A 16,704-nucleotide genomic window follows, 5' to 3' on the forward strand; every position below is an offset into this window, starting at 1 on the left:
AAATATCTCACCTTTAGTACCATCCTTGGATTATAAGCTTTCATTTGACACCTCATTTATCATTCTACCTGGTATAATGATTGAGGAGTTATACTCGCGGTCGGACGGACCGACGGACAGACCATGTAGGTCAAATATCTCACCTTTAGTACCATCCTTGGAATATCAGCCTTCATTTGACACCTCATTTCTCATTCTACATGGTATAATGACGGAGGAGTTATATTCCCGGTCGTACGGACCGTCGGAAAGACAGCCTAGGTCAAATATCTCACCTTTATTACCATCCTTGGAATATAAGCTTTCATTTGACACCTCATTTGTCATTCTACCTGGTATAATGATGGAGGAGTTATATTGGCGGTCGGAGGGACCGGCGCACAGATCGCCTAAGTTAAATATCTCACCTTTAGTACCATCCTTGTATTATAAGCTTTCTTTTGACACCTCATTTGTCATTCTACCTGGTATAATGACGGAGGAGTTATATTCGCGGTCGGAGGGACCGACGGAAAGACAGCCTAGGTCAAATATCTCACCTTTAGTACCATCCTAGGATTATCAGCTTTCATTTGACACCTCATTTGTCATTCTACCTGGTATAATGACGGATAAGTTATATTCGCGGTCGGAGGGACCGAGTCACAGACCGCCTAAGTCAAATATCTCATTTTTAGTACCATCCTTGTATTATAAGCTTTCTTTTGACACCTCATTTGTCATTCTACCTGGTATAATGACGGAGGAGTTATATTTGCGGTCGGAGGGACCGACGGAAAGACAGCCTAGGTCAAATATCTCACCGTTAGTACCATCCTTGGATTATATGCTTTCATTTGACACCTCATTTGTCATTCTACCTGGTATAATGATGGAGGAGTTATATTCGCGGTCGTAAAGACCGACGGACAGACCGCCAAGGTCAAATATCTCACCTTTAGTACCATCCTTGGATTATCAGCTTTCATTTGATACCTCATTTGTCATTCTAGCTGGTATATTGACGGAGGAGTTGTGGTTACAGACAGACGGACAGACGGACGTGGATAATACAAAGTTTTCACATTTTTTCAAAATTGGGTGAAAACAATAAAACATGATGCCAGACTGATTTCTTTATGAAAATAATATATACATTCTCAAATTGTCTATTTTTCGTTGTGAATAATATTGTATTCAACAGTGATGCCAAATTTCTGATGCCAAAATGATTGATAATGAAAGTGGGATATACGTTTTCATGTATATAACGGCAGCGACAAAACGGTAAAACACTGAACTAAATGTATATAATATTTTCACTGTACGATCATTTTGGACTCAAACATTTTATGGAATAAACTTATATAACTTAGTAAGAGGTAAACAAGGAAAGCTGATATATTAAAGTAACATCAAGGAATCAAATCTCTAACTACCGAGCTGATTAGACTTCTGGTAGCAAGTACAGGAATAAAGTTATTAAGGTAGTGTAAAGTGGCATCGATATACAGATGCCACTTTGCAAGACGATGCCAAATCGATGGTAAATGCATAATGTATCGATGCCAAATTGATAGTAGGATGTATATATATATATATATATATATATATATATATATATATATATATATATATATGGCAAAATATCCTAATTTGAAAATAAAAGTCGGCCTGTTTCGGGATTTTTTTCAAATCGCTCATTCACGAAATAATAAATTTTATTCCAGTTGGCTTTCTCACACTGTATATCATAGTTGTTTAAAGATGACAGAAATAACATTGCCGAATTCTATCAAAGTTATACTGCTGGTCCATAAATTATGAAATCAGAGTTAGAATACGCTATAATTATGATAAAACTGAGAAAGCTTGTGGTCCAGATGAATCTCCAACTGTGTTGCTGAAGCTAATGAGTGAAAATAACATAAAAGTAGTAGTAAAATTTTTAATGCATAACATCGGAGTCATTCCCACAGACTGGCTCAAATCAATATCGATTAATTAGCCTAAAGAACCACACTCTTAAGATTTTCCTTAGAATACATTACCACAGAATTAGACGAAAATTCTAAGAATATTTTGAAGATATCCAATTTACAATTTAGTCCTAGAAATGCTATGGAAACAAGGGAGGCACTTTTGCGCTAAAAATCCTATTACAAATATTTCGTGACCAAAGAAAAGATATAGTTGTATGTTTTGTGCTCTTTGAAAAGGCATTTGATATGATTAATATCTATGCGTATGACAGGAAGAAATAGAGAACCTGAACCTGGAACAGGAGACAATTACAAGCTGAAATGAATACATATATCTGGGAATAAAACTAACTAGTACAGAACGAAACGAAGAAAATATTAAGGAAAGGATAGTAAAGGGAAGACAGGTGATAGAAGCCCTGAATTCGGTACTGTGGCAAAAAATATAAGAACAGAAAAGAAAATAAAAAACGAATTTACAACACAATATTAAAACCAGTGTTAACCTATGGAGCTGAAGTCTGGCAATTAACCAACAAGTACAAAGATAAATTACTAGCCACTGAGATAGATTTTTGGGGAAGGTCAGCAAGAAGATCTAGACTAGAACACATAAGAAAGGACGACATTACAGAACAAATGGAAATAGAAAGAAAAATCATAGATGATATCGAAAGACAACAGCTAGTTTGGTACGGACACGTAAGACGAATGGACGAAAGGAGAATCCCCAAAAAAGTGTTAGAATGGACCCCCACAGAAATACGGAAATGAGGAAGACCAGCAACTACATGGATAAAGGGCATCTCCAAGGCAATAGAAAGGAGTGGCGATTAGGAACGGAAAGGCATAGAACGCTATAAAACCGATATAATATATATAAGAAAAGGGATTTGATAAATTACAGCATGTAAAATTAATGCAGATGCTAAAAAATATAGGATTTTGTGATCTTGTCATTAAAAATGGGTACTGGAATTAAATTGCTATCGTAAAAATTGGAGATAACTACACCGACGAAATCTCCATACAAAAGGTATGGGGATAGACAGTTTGGATTTTGTCAGACAAGGTTGTTTTATTTGGATCAGTAGTTATTTAAAAATGCACTTGAGAGACAGTCATATGGAATAAAAATCAACGGAGAACTATTATCAATTCTATCAGATAATATTGAAGGTCTCCAAATTCTGCTTGATTGAATTTACGAAGTAGGAGAGGAAATTGGCATTCAAATAAACTCGAAAGAACCAAATTCTTAGCTTTTAGCTGTTACTCACATCCAGATAAAGAGATTCAATTAAATAGAGTCCAAGTTGAAAAAGTTCACAAAATGAAATATTTGGGAACTATCATGCTGGACCAACTAGATCCAAAACAGTAAATAATTACACTTTTATAAAAAAGAACTTTTTGATAATAAAACGTTTTTATTATTTATAGGAGAGATTATAAAATAATTTGACGATATAAAATGCTTAAAATTCCTAAAATTACACTATAATAAAAAAAAGTACGTTTTATAATACCACGGTTGTTAAATGTTTTATATAATATTTATATATAATAATTAACTTATAAAATACGAATTTTAAGTATATCAACTTTTAATTATTTATTAAAAAACTTAAAGAAAGATACGCAACAGCCGTGTTCGAACTAGGGAACTCCCGGTCTGCAGTCTAATGCCACTGACCCACCATCAATTTGTAGATATCGATTTATTAACGTACTTTAAAATATCGTTGCAGTAACCACATTTTTAAAATAGTTTGAAATAAAAAAAATTAATTTATCCATTCAGGGTGATGTATTAGTGGGGAAAAGCTCCGTAGATGCGTTATAGTAATAGATAGCAATAAAAGTTAATAACAAAAATTGTAGCCAACTTTGATTACAGATTGGTAATCAGTAATCGTAAATTGTCAATTTTAGACAATTCAGGCATGGCTTACCTAAAATTTGGAAAGATTTACTCGTAGACCCGTAATTAATAATTTGCTCTGGAAAATGGAAATTCTCAAAAACTAATAAATTTAGACAAAGGGAATGTTATATATAAATTAAAGTAAGGTAATAGTACTTTTCGATAGTGATATAAAATACAGGGTGTTTTATTTAAAATTACTGAGAAAATAATGTACATGCGTTTTAACTCACCATGCATTCAATATAAAGAAAATCAGGAATATCAATTATTTATGAAAGTTTTGAAAATAAGTAAAAAAATATGGCATCAATAAACCATTGCCGTTGTGCTTATTTTTATTTATATAGGGAGTTGAACTTGTTACGATTTTCATATAAAATTTGTTACAACTTTGTAAATACCCTGTATAACATACTAAATTTTTATATTTTTGAAATGGAGAAGTTAAGAAGATTTCGACTATAAAATAAAATATAGGGTGTTCCACTTAAAAAAAAACATAAGTTTGATCTGCCACTATGTTATCGAAGACCCTGTAATATTCTAACTAATTTTGTAATGTGAAACTCAAAGTTGGCTACAATTTTTGTTATTAACTTTTATCGCTTTCCATTACTATAACGGATCTACGGATATTTACCCTACTAATCAATCACCCTGTATAATAGCAGTTAAATATTGCATTGTTAGCTAGTTCAAAGCTATGCTGAAAATTTCAGGTACCTACGTAGCATAGAACTATTTTTAAAATGGATTAAAAAATTTGCGGAGTCCGTGACACCGACCAAGCCAAGGTATAAAAACGTTTTAAAATCAGCCAAAAATGCCCCTGAGACCAAGTTGAGAAACATCGGTCTGATAAGTAGGTTAGGAAGAACCTGCTACCTATTTATGAACAATTTGACATAATAACTGAAATTTTTGGAAAACACTTATTAGCGGTCGTATACGCCTACCTTGTCATAGTATACCTATTGATGGTAGAGGTAGAGAACACCTTGAAACGTAATACTTAAATAAGATATTGTTATTGTTAATTTGCTTATTATTTATTTACAAAATGCAGAAATTTATGAATGATTCTCTGAAAATATTTATTCTACAAAAGGGTTTTCTTTCAGAGAGCGAATGGGAAGATGAATTCAGTTTTTTAAATTATCTTAACCCAGTGCTTTTACCGTCAACCAATTAAAAAAATTGTGTAGTTCAGATAAATCTTCACCAGAACAACAAAATAAAAATACAAGAAATCTATACAGGGTGTCCCGGAAAATAATGTGTTCCTTAAAGTTATGGGCTGAGTGCACCATTTAAAACAAAAAAGACATAATATACAAAATCCACGAGGAAAATAAACTTCCTGTAGCTGGCTGTATACCACAAATCACAAAAATACCAAGTTTCTTGTAAAAGGTATATATTAAAGTACCCTAAATAAGGGTCACAATACAAAACGTTTTCGGATTAAGGAATCCATCATCAGTGTTTAAAAGCCAAAATTTGCATGCCTGAGCCACCAAAATGTATAGGGTAAAAACCCTTTAAATGTAAATTAATAATAAAGATATTTTACATATTTATATAAAATTCATCGGATGTTATAGATAAACCTGGATGTTACCCAGGGCAACACAGGACTCTCCCCACGTGGTTGGAACTTTTTTTGGAGAAAACCTCACATATTGGATTTCAATGATAATTATAATATATTTATTTGTATGGTCAATCGTTTTCAAAAAAAATATCTATTCTTTAGTTCATTTAGTATCTTTAGTTAATTTGATTATTGTCCACGGAAAAGCAAATACAGCCGGCAACGTTGCGCTCCTTCTTATGATAAAATTACTATGAGTCAGCAAGCGTTAGAGAAAATATTGTATTAGTCCATTAAAATGTTACATTTAGGTTGCATTTCTTAGAGGAGTCAATTTTATTCATTTAATGTGTAGGGGGGTTCAGCAGAAGCTTAAGTTTAAGTTTTTGGGGTCGCCACCCTTATCCCCCGGCCGCCATATTGGAAAAAGGGGTGCAAAGGGTTTTCGCACTGTATCTTCTAAACTAGCAATCCTACAGAAAATTTAATTACACATAAAATGTAGCAAATTAAATTTTTTACAATTTTATGTTTATTATTTTTTATCGTCAAGTGACCAACAAAAAAGTTACAAATAAAAATATGAGAAAATTTTATAAGAAGTTTCCTTTTGGAGGTTATAACTTTTTTCCGTTCATTTCAGAATAAAATAACATCAGAGCGATTTTGTAGAGGATTTTTCAATGAACAATTTTCGCTATAAAGTTATTTAATTTAAAAAAAAAAGACTAAGTTTTCACTCTAATGGCATATAACATATCCCACCAGAATGAAAACAATGGGAACCTTCTCTGGTTACACCTCCGAGGCTTCTACAATTTGCAAGCCATACGGATGCTGAGACTAAGGAAGATGAGGGAATTCTACAATTTACAATTCACGTCACATCTGCTCAGCGCGGTAAAGTTCCAACGAGACTGGTTCCCTTCATACTCCACACAGAGTAAATGTAAATCAAAAATGAATAACCATTTTCAATTTCGTTGCAAAACGAAAATACAGCCGAACCATATTCCAGTCCAATCAGAGAGTGCTGCAAGCACCTCTACCGGTTTCGAAAATTATTAGTCTCTCATCAGGAGGCACATATGCTGCTCTCCCTGATCCAACCAAAACAAACCCCAGCGTGCAGTCCCGAATTGCAACGAACGAAATGGCATAGATGCCCTAGCGGCAACTGCTAGCAAAAGACTAAGTTTTCACTCTAATGGCATATAACATATCCCACCAGAATGAAAACAATGGGAACCTTCTCTGGTTACACCTCCGAGGCTTCTACAATTTGCAAGCCATACGGATGCTAAGACTAAGGAAGATGAGGGAATTCTACAATTTACAATTCACGTCACATCTGCTCAGCGCGGTAAAGTTCCAACGAGACTGGTTCCCTTCATACTCCACACAGAGTAAATGTAAATCAAAAATGAATAACCATTTTCAATTTCGTTGCAAAACGAAAATACAGCCGAACCATATTCCAGTCCAATCAGAGAGTGCTGCAAGCACCTCTACCGGTTTCGAAACTTATTAGTCTCTCATCAGGAGGCACATATGCTGCTCTCCCTGATCCAACCAAAACAAACCCCAGCGTGCAGTCCCGAATTGCAACGAACGAAATGGCATAGATGCCCTAGCGACAACTGCTAGCAAAAGACTAAGTTTTCACTCTAATGGCATATAACATATCCCACCAGAATGAAAACAATGGGAACCTTCTCTGGTTACACCTCCGAGGCTTCTACAATTTGCAAGCCATACGGATGCTGAGACTAAGGAATAGGGAAGGCGGTTTTTGAAAAAACACCGGTTTTCGGTTATACCGGTTTTTTTTGCTTACGGTTTAACCTGGCGGTTATAACCGGCCAAAAAAACCGGTTTTTGGAAAAACCGGTTATCGGTTTTTTTGATCCAATAGGTTACAAAGTTACATTTACAATACATTTTAGTTTGCGATACTCCATTCGACTCGATATCAATATGATCAAAATTAGTACTATCGAAAGAACATGAATTACTTTTAACACGTTTGTATATTTGTAGAATAGGTAATACATTTTAACTCATTTAATACTTCCTGTATGAGTGTATCGTTTTGAAAACATAGCGAAATTCTTGGAGATTCGTATTCGTAATCAGTAATTCGATATTCATAGTCAGAGCATTATTTTTGGTAATCAGAAAAAGTCATTCACCCACTTTCAATGTCAAGAGTTAAGTGTGAAAAATAGATGATGTTTGCGTCTAATTCAACCAGATCACTTCTTACGTAAATATTATGATTACAAATACCTTTTCAAGGAAATATTATAATAAAACTTAATAATTGTTTCTCGCTGATGTGAGATTGCACTTCCAGTTTGCTTCTGTATTTTAAAAAATAAAATAAAATTTCAGTTATGGTTTTGTTTGGAATAATTACTTGAGAATAATAATTATGATTGGGATCCAAAATAATAACGCGTGATCCAAAATTATTGTCACCATAAGTGGCTCTGAACGACAGAGATAGCTATACAGTGCATGTCTATTCTTAATTCAGATATACTTTCCAGTTTTCGTCAACTTTGCAGTGTACGTCAACTTAACAAGAAAAGTAAGGTTATGTAGAGATCTTGTTTGATTTTATTTATTATTGTTACTTATAATTTTGTTAATTCTTTTTATTTTTGACTAAAGTTCTGGTTTTGACTGATTTTTTATGTTTTATAATGTTAATCAAAATTAATTGATAAACCAATGATATAAATTCAAATTAAAACAAGATATACATAATTTTTTGCACGGCTAGCTTTGATCCCAATAATTGTGGATCTCTCGTTACCTAACCTAATCCTAATCACCGTAAAAACCTAATAACCGGTTTTTACTTTAAAAAGAAAAACCGGTTATAACCGGGACAAAAAAAACACCGGTGAAACCGGTTATTGCGAATTAAAAAAACCGGTTTTAGGTTTAAACCGGTAGGTTTTTCCCATCCCTACTAAGGAAGATGAGGGAATTCTACAATTTACAATTCACGTCACATCTGCTCAGAGCGGTAAAGTTCCAACGAGACTGGTTCCCTTCATACTCCACACAGAGTAAATGTAAATCAAAAATGAATAACCATTTTCAATTTCGTTGCAAAACGAAAATACAGCCGAACCATATTCCAGTCCAATCAGAGAGTGCTGCAAGCACCTCTACCGGTTTCGAAACTTATTAGTCTCTCATCAGGAGGCACATATGCTGCTCTCCCTGATCCAACCAAAACAAACCCCAGCGTGCAGTCCCGAATTGCAACGAACGAAATGGCATAGATGCCCTAGCGGCAACTGCTAGCAAAAGACTAAGTTTTCACTCTAATGGCATATAACATATCCCACCAGAATGAAAACAATGGGAACCTTCTCTGGTTACACCTCCGAGGCTTCTACAATTTGCAAGCCATACGGATGCTGAGACTAAGGAAGATGAGGGAATTCTACAATTTACAATTCACGTCACATCTGCTCAGCGCGGTAAAGTTCCAACGAGACTGGTTCCCTTCATACTCCACACAGAGTAAATGTAAATCAAAAATGAATAACCATTTTCAACGCGTTGAAAATGGTTATTCATTTTTGATTTACATTTACTCTGTGTGGAGTATGAAGGGAACCAGTCTCGTTGGAACTTTACCGCGCTGAGCAGATGTGACGTGAATTGTAAATTGTAGAATTCCCTCATCTTCCTTAGTCTCAGCATCCGTATGGCTTGCAAATTGTAGAAGCCTCGGAGGTGTAACCAGAGAAGGTTCCCATTGTTTTCATTCTGGTGGGATATGTTATATGCCATTAGAGTGAAAACTTAGTCTTTTGCTAGCAGTTGCCGCTAGGGCATCTATGCCATTTCGTTCGTTGCAATTCGGGACTGCACGCTGGGGTTTGTTTTGGTTGGATCAGGGAGAGCAGCATATGTGCCTCCTGATGAGAGACTAATAAGTTTCGAAACCGGTAGAGGTGCTTGCAGCACTCTCTGATTGGACTGGAATATGGTTCGGCTGTATTTTCGTTTTGCAACGAAATTGAAAATGGTTATTCATTTTTGATTTACATTTACTCTGTGTGGAGTATGAAGGGAACCAGTCTCGTTGGAACTTTACCGCGCTGAGCAGATGTGACGTGAATTGTAAATTGTAGAATTCCCTCATCTTCCTTAGTCTCAGCATCCGTATGGCTTGCAAATTGTAGAAGCCTCGGAGGTGTAACCAGAGAAGGTTCCCATTGTTTTCATTCTGGTGGGATATGTTATATGCCATTAGAGTGAAAACTTAGTCTTTTGCTAGCAGTTGCCGCTAGGGCATCTATGCCATTTCGTTCGTTGCAATTCGGGACTGCACGCTGGGGTTTGTTTTGGTTGGATCAGGGAGAGCAGCATATGTGCCTCCTGATGAGAGACTAATAAGTTTCGAAACCGGTAGAGGTGCTTGCAGCACTCTCTGATTGGACTGGAATATGGTTCGGCTGTATTTTCGTTTTGCAACGAAATTGAAAATGGTTATTCATTTTTGATTTACATTTACTCTGTGTGGAGTATGAAGGGAACCAGTCTCGTTGGAACTTTACCGCGCTGAGCAGATGTGACGTGAATTGTAAATTGTAGAATTCCCTCATCTTCCTTAGTCTCAGCATCCGTATGGCTTGCAAATTGTAGAAGCCTCGGAGGTGTAACCAGAGAAGGTTCCCATTGTTTTCATTCTGGTGGGATATGTTATATGCCATTAGAGTGAAAACTTAGTCTTTTGCTAGCAGTTGCCGCTAGGGCATCTATGCCATTTCGTTCGTTGCAATTCGGGACTGCGCGCTGGGGTTTGTTTTGGTTGGATCAGGGAGAGCAGCATATGTGCCTCCTGATGAGAGACTAATAAGTTTCGAAACCGGTAGAGGTGCTTGCAGCACTCTCTGATTGGACTGGAATATGGTTCGGCTGTATTTTCGTTTTGCAACGAAATTGAAAATGGTTATTCATTTTTTTTTATTTAATTTTATTTATTATCTAGGTTTTACAGCGCTCCAATCTTGACCAGATTATCGAATTCTCATAGGAATACAATAAAAAAAAATACTTTTCTATCTGTATATTAGTCGAACGGCAGCAATCTTTATGGCGTCTACGAAAATCAAATTTAAGGTGAATGACCAATTTTGGTCTATTTTTAAGTTTTCGAGGTCGCTGAATCCGAATATGAAGTTTATTTTTATCTAGATTTGGTGGAACATATTCAAAAATCAAATTTTATACAAAAATGCCGAAAATCAATATTGATGATTTTTCAAATTTACCTCGCTGTATTTTTGGTCGCTGTAAATATTTACTTTAGAAAATTTTACTGTTGGATCTCTGAAGTATGTAGATAACAATGGGGTTTGTCCTAAATATTTAAACACATTAAAAAAGGAGTTGTTAGTTTTAAACATTTTGTCATCATATTTCGTTAGTTTCATGTTTACTTAAAAAAGTTGAGTGACAAACTTTTTATTTTATAATAATTGTAGCCAACACAACAATAAAATATAATTCATGAAGAAGTTTTTTGGAAAATTTTAAGTCAAAATATACAATAGGAAAAAAGTTATGTTACTTCATAAACAAGCGGCACACCCCAAAAAACGCTTATATCTCGAGATCCTGACAACGGTGTGGTGAATGGCTGAAAAATTCTGGAAAATTAGTTTTTTTGTTTTTCTTAAGAATTTTGCAATATGCGGTTGCTTCATTCTTCTTTTGAACCGGCGAATTTTTCCTCAAACAACTTCTTGGGCCGTTTCTATATATGCTTCGGGTTATAAGTTTTATAGTGAGGAGAAAGGTCAAAAACGGATTAATAATAGCATAGGAATGTTAAAAGCATAATAAATTGTATGAATAAAATATATATAGATAGAAAAGTAAGCCTAACTTTTGTTTTTATTATATCCCTATGAGCATTCGAGAATCTGGTCAAGTTGGAACACCTGTATAAATAAATAGAATTAAACAAATTTATAGTGGAAATTGTTCGCTGAAAAACCCTCTACAAAATTGCTTTAATGGTATTTTATTTTAAAACGAACCGAAACAAAGTTATAACCTCCAAAAGTAATCTTCTTAAAATTTTTTTACATATTTTTGTTTATATCTTTTTGGTTGGTCACTTGATGATAAAAAGTAATAGAAACAAAATTGTAGAAAATTTAATTTGCTACATTTTACGTTTAATTAGATTTTCCGTAGGGTTGGCAGTTTACGAGATATAGCGCGAAACCCCTTTGCACCCCATTTCCAAGATGGCGGCCGGGGGACAAGGGTGGCGACCCCAAAAACTTGAACTTAAGCTTCTACTGATCGTCCCTACATATTAAAGAAATAAAATTGACTCCTCTAACAAATGCAAGGTACGGCTTAAAAAATGTAACATTTTAATGGAGTATATTGACATGATAAAAATGATAGAGAAAAACATTTGGATTTAGTAAATATCTAATAATTAAGATTTGTATACTGTTTTAGCGAACGTGAAACATTATTATTAAAATAAATGTTCAAAATGACCTCCGTAAATATCTAGTTTTGATGGGAAATAAGCCACAATTTTACTAAAAAAATGATTTTATTAACGTTTCGACATCCAAATCAGGTACCGTTGTCAAAACGTTAATAAAATCATTTTTTAGTAAAATTGTGGCATATTGCCCATCAAAACTAGTTAATTACAAAAATGCCACAAGAAGATCGCTTCAGAACAACTCCGTAAATATCTTATGAACAATGTTTTCAGAAATGCCGCCAAAAATTCTTGCTACATACCGGGTACTTACTGTTGGATTATCACAGAAGATATTGTATCAAAAATAGTATTTTCTGTATTTATTCTATCATTTCTTCTTGTTCTACCACTCGTTTTTTTAGATACCACAACCATACTCACAACCCGTCTATAAAAACCTTTGAGACACATTCACAAAACATCGGACATTAAGATGTCCCTTTGGACATCCTAATGCCCTTCGGGCAATTTTTTGGCATGTTTTGTTCTAAAACAGTTTGTTTAAATTGTTAATGAAGCGCTTATGAGAGGATAGGCAATCAACATAGCATTATCAACTAAAAAACAATATTTAAAAATGAAACAACCGCAAAATACTTATCGGAAGCTGATAGTATAAGGTTTGAACCTGAATTTGGGCGCTTCATAATTTCAAAAATAATATTTTTTAATTGTATTTAGAGCCTTGAAAGTCGTCATTTTTTGTTTATTTTTCAGTTTTAAATTGTTTGTAACAAAACAAAATTACAAAATACCTTTTTTATACGAGCGTGCAAAAATGTCTACTTTCGCGCACGCATTGTAGTTTAGAAAGTTCCACTTTTCCGCACGCGTGTTACTTTTCCGCACGCGTGTTACTTTTCCGCACGCGGTTTTTACTTTTCCGCACGCGTGTTAATTTAGATATGTAAATATGGCCTTAAAGTAATTATAATACATACATACAATAAACTAATATTTATTATTTACTAATTTATTTCAAATATATCTTATTGTGTTCCTGTTTTAATGAAATTAACGCGACAATTCGATGAAATAAAATTATTTTGACATAATATGCGAAAGTCAAATCGGTAGACAATAACAGTCGTTTTGCATCATCGTCATGGAAACCAAGATCGTCGTCATGCTAACTAATTATATTGAAAGTTTGGTTTTGACAACCTTGTCAAAGAATTAATTTGTGTATGTATTTTCATATTAATTAAATTAATTGATTAACATTTCGTAATTTTTTAAAGACTCTTAGAAAAAATATTGGTCCTAACTCTTGCAGAAAGTCTCTTTTCCGCACTCGACTGCTTGCCGAACTCCCGCTTCGCGTCGTTCGGCAAACTGCAGTCGCGTGCGGAAAAGAATGACTTTCTGCACTTGTTAGGAAAATAACTATTTTGTTCTATATTATTAAAAAATCTAAAAATAGTATCTGACCGGGACAAAAAAATTGATTTTTAAAATTTGTTTAAAAATTTTGTTTTAAATAAATGTAGTAATAACTCCGAAATTATGGTTTTTAGGTATAGGAAATACTGCATAAAAAAATAATCAGTATTTCTTAAGGACTTCAAAACGCAAAAAATATATAGAATGTTCCATTTGAAATAAAAAAGTTCATTCAATTTTCAAAAAAAAAACGGAAGATCTGACAACAATGTAAATGCCACCGTTATATCGGCCGCATTACATAACCCTTACTTAATAAAAGTATTGTTTCAAAAATTACTTTAGAAAGTCTCTCTTTATATTCTAACAATCTTTTTTATACAATTTTGCAACTACTTATGTGCTTATTTTTACATAAAAATGAGTTTGTTAAATGTATTTTTTTTGTACTTAGGCATTTATAAAATATTCTCTATAATTTTGCGTGATTCTACTGCAGATTTTCAGACCTTGACTTTGCATTTACAAGGTCTAATAACACTTGATTTGAGATAATATCTGCATGATTTTTCATTGTGCACGTGTATTTTATTATTATTAAACCTAGTCGTATAGAAATATGCAAATATTCTAACAATGCTTAAAAAGGAATTATTATATCTCTAACCATCTATGAAAGAGTTAACATTATATTACTCTTTCCTTTTCATAATGGCCATGTTTATTGTACAGTGAGTGATCATTACTTGTCGAATATTTTGTTTTTTGTTGTTGTTTACTGTACAAATAATATCTATAATTCTTTATTCTACCTAATTAATGATGTCAATCGGTTTTCAGTACTTGCCGAAATATACTAATTAACAATATTATCATAATATTCAACAAGAATAAAAAACCGCTAAACGCCGTAAAAATGAGTGGCGCATACAATATTCCAGCTACAAAAGAGCTGATATGAATATTACGTGGCGCGAAAATGTATTTTCATTTTGATGAAAAATAAAATTTTAGTTTTATTTTAAAAGATGTTTCTATAATATTTGCTAAATTTGAAGTAAAACGCCACAAAAGATTAAGTTTGATAGAGTTTGAATTTTGAAGCTCTTTTGTGGCGCGTTTTACTTCAAATTTAGCAAATATTATGGAAACATCTTTTAAAATAAAACAAGAATTTTATTTTCCATCAAAATTAAAATACATTTTCGCGCCACGTAATATTCATGTCAGCTCTTTTGTAGCTGCAATATTGAATGCTTCACTCATTTTTACGGCGTTTAGCGGTTTTTTATTCTGGTATCAGGAGTTTTTCAAAGCTATTTATAAATCAAATGTATGAAGTTGAATGTAATGTTTCTTGATTCCACCTTAAGCGTTATAAATGGTCACCTTTCTAGCATTATCTTTCAAATGATCTAGTGTCCATCGAATGTACACTAGATTTTTTTTCTATTCGAAATATATTAAAAAAAAATATTGGGATGGCCACTTGTAAATGATCTCGGATTTTCCTATCAAGCTTAGCGTCGTAACCACTACAACTACATGGATTATAATTGGACAAATGGAACAAAAATGGATTATAATTTAAAGCTTGATAACTTCGAAGCGGCTTAACCGATTTTGATCACTAAACATGAGTTTGAAACGTATTGACAAGTAGTATCTGATATATTCAAGGTCAAGTATGATAACTGAATGTATTACAGGATTTATTGAGCTTGAAAACCGTTCTTCCCATAGGAAATATATTTGATCACATTTATGAAGCCTATAACTTAAATAATTCGAATTTTCCCAGATATGAGGTGTACACCGTTAGACGCGTCTGGAGTTCTCCTACAAACGCTCAGTTATTGGCACAATTCTTAGGTTGAAATTTTGAGTAATTGTCGAAAAACCAAAATTTTCAAAGTTTAGTTTTTTAGTTTTTCGTCTATACTGAGACGTGTGTATGTCTGATCCTAACCGCTTAGGCACCATTTGAAAGCTTGACTTAACGCTATTGATTTGGTGTATATGTGGTTTTCTTGTCTCTATAACTGTTCTCAGTCATATAGCTGGCTTATTAGTAGTCGAAAGTCACAAACTACACCGGTTCTGAATCGGCTCTGACCTCCTTTTGAAACACAGAAAAAAAATTCAGATCGGTGTAACTTTTCCACAAACATACACACATACCCACATACAAACATTTTCCCTTTTTAAATAGAAATTGAATAGAATTTCTCAGCTCAGTAACTTTTGAATGGTATAACCAATTTGTACAATTAAACATGCGTTAAAAAGGTAATGATATTATCAGAAGCCGTAAAGGTTGAACTTATATTTTCAAAATTTTTGGGAGTTCTGGGGACGAGAAGGAAAAACAGATCCTAAATGGGAAAGGTCGTAAAATCCACACCCTTAAACCAAAATTGATGGTTGACATAATATGGATATGCGAGTCTTTTCCTATACCTATTTCCGGTACTTTAAAATGGGATTTGGCCCCATTTTCAATTCAGTCAGATTTAGAAAATCGAATATTTCGTGTATATATAGTGTCGCATGTACGGAGGTTGTGCGGCACTGACGAGAACTGCCGTTCTCTAGGATAAAATAGATCATTTAATATTTTAAGGCTAAAAGTGACAGATGCATGTGCTGAGCAGTATTTAATACGAGTAAAATATTGTGCGTATAGCACGAGAGTGTATATAAAGGAATACAGTCTTTGAATTTTTTTATCTAACTTACGTGTTCACAGGTTCTTTATTATTATTATTTATAATACCAACCTAATCTTCTTCTTTTTCTTCTTCTTCCTACTTTATAAGTAGGCTCACGCCCGTTTTACTTCAGATTATAGCCTCAATTAACGTTGTCTGACCATCTCTTCCTCGGTCGTCCCAATGATCTTCTTTCATTTGGCGATTTGTCTCTTGCTATTTGTACTATTATATTTTATGTCATCTTTTTTTTTTCTTCTTTTGGTCCACATGTTTATTTCCACTATACCACATCTCGCTCGTAGTTCCTCAGTTCTTACACTTTCTTTTAGAGTTTTGTTTGTTATTTTTCGTAAGACTTTCATTTCTGCTGTTTACAGCAGTCTTTGTGTTTTCGCCATATCTGCTCTTGTTTCCGCTGTGTACGTCATTATCAGTCCTATTGTTGATTTATACAGGTATTTGTTTCTCCACATTGTGTTGTTAAGACATGTCCCTTTAAAGTTGGTCGCACACCCTGTATTGATAAAAACATTTCTAGTTGTTAAAGTACCTAAGATATGCAGACGATGTAGTAG

Source organism: Diabrotica virgifera, chromosome 8 (genome assembly GCF_917563875.1).
Source record: "Diabrotica virgifera virgifera chromosome 8, PGI_DIABVI_V3a".
NCBI classification, from domain to species: Eukaryota; Metazoa; Arthropoda; class Insecta; order Coleoptera; family Chrysomelidae; genus Diabrotica; species Diabrotica virgifera.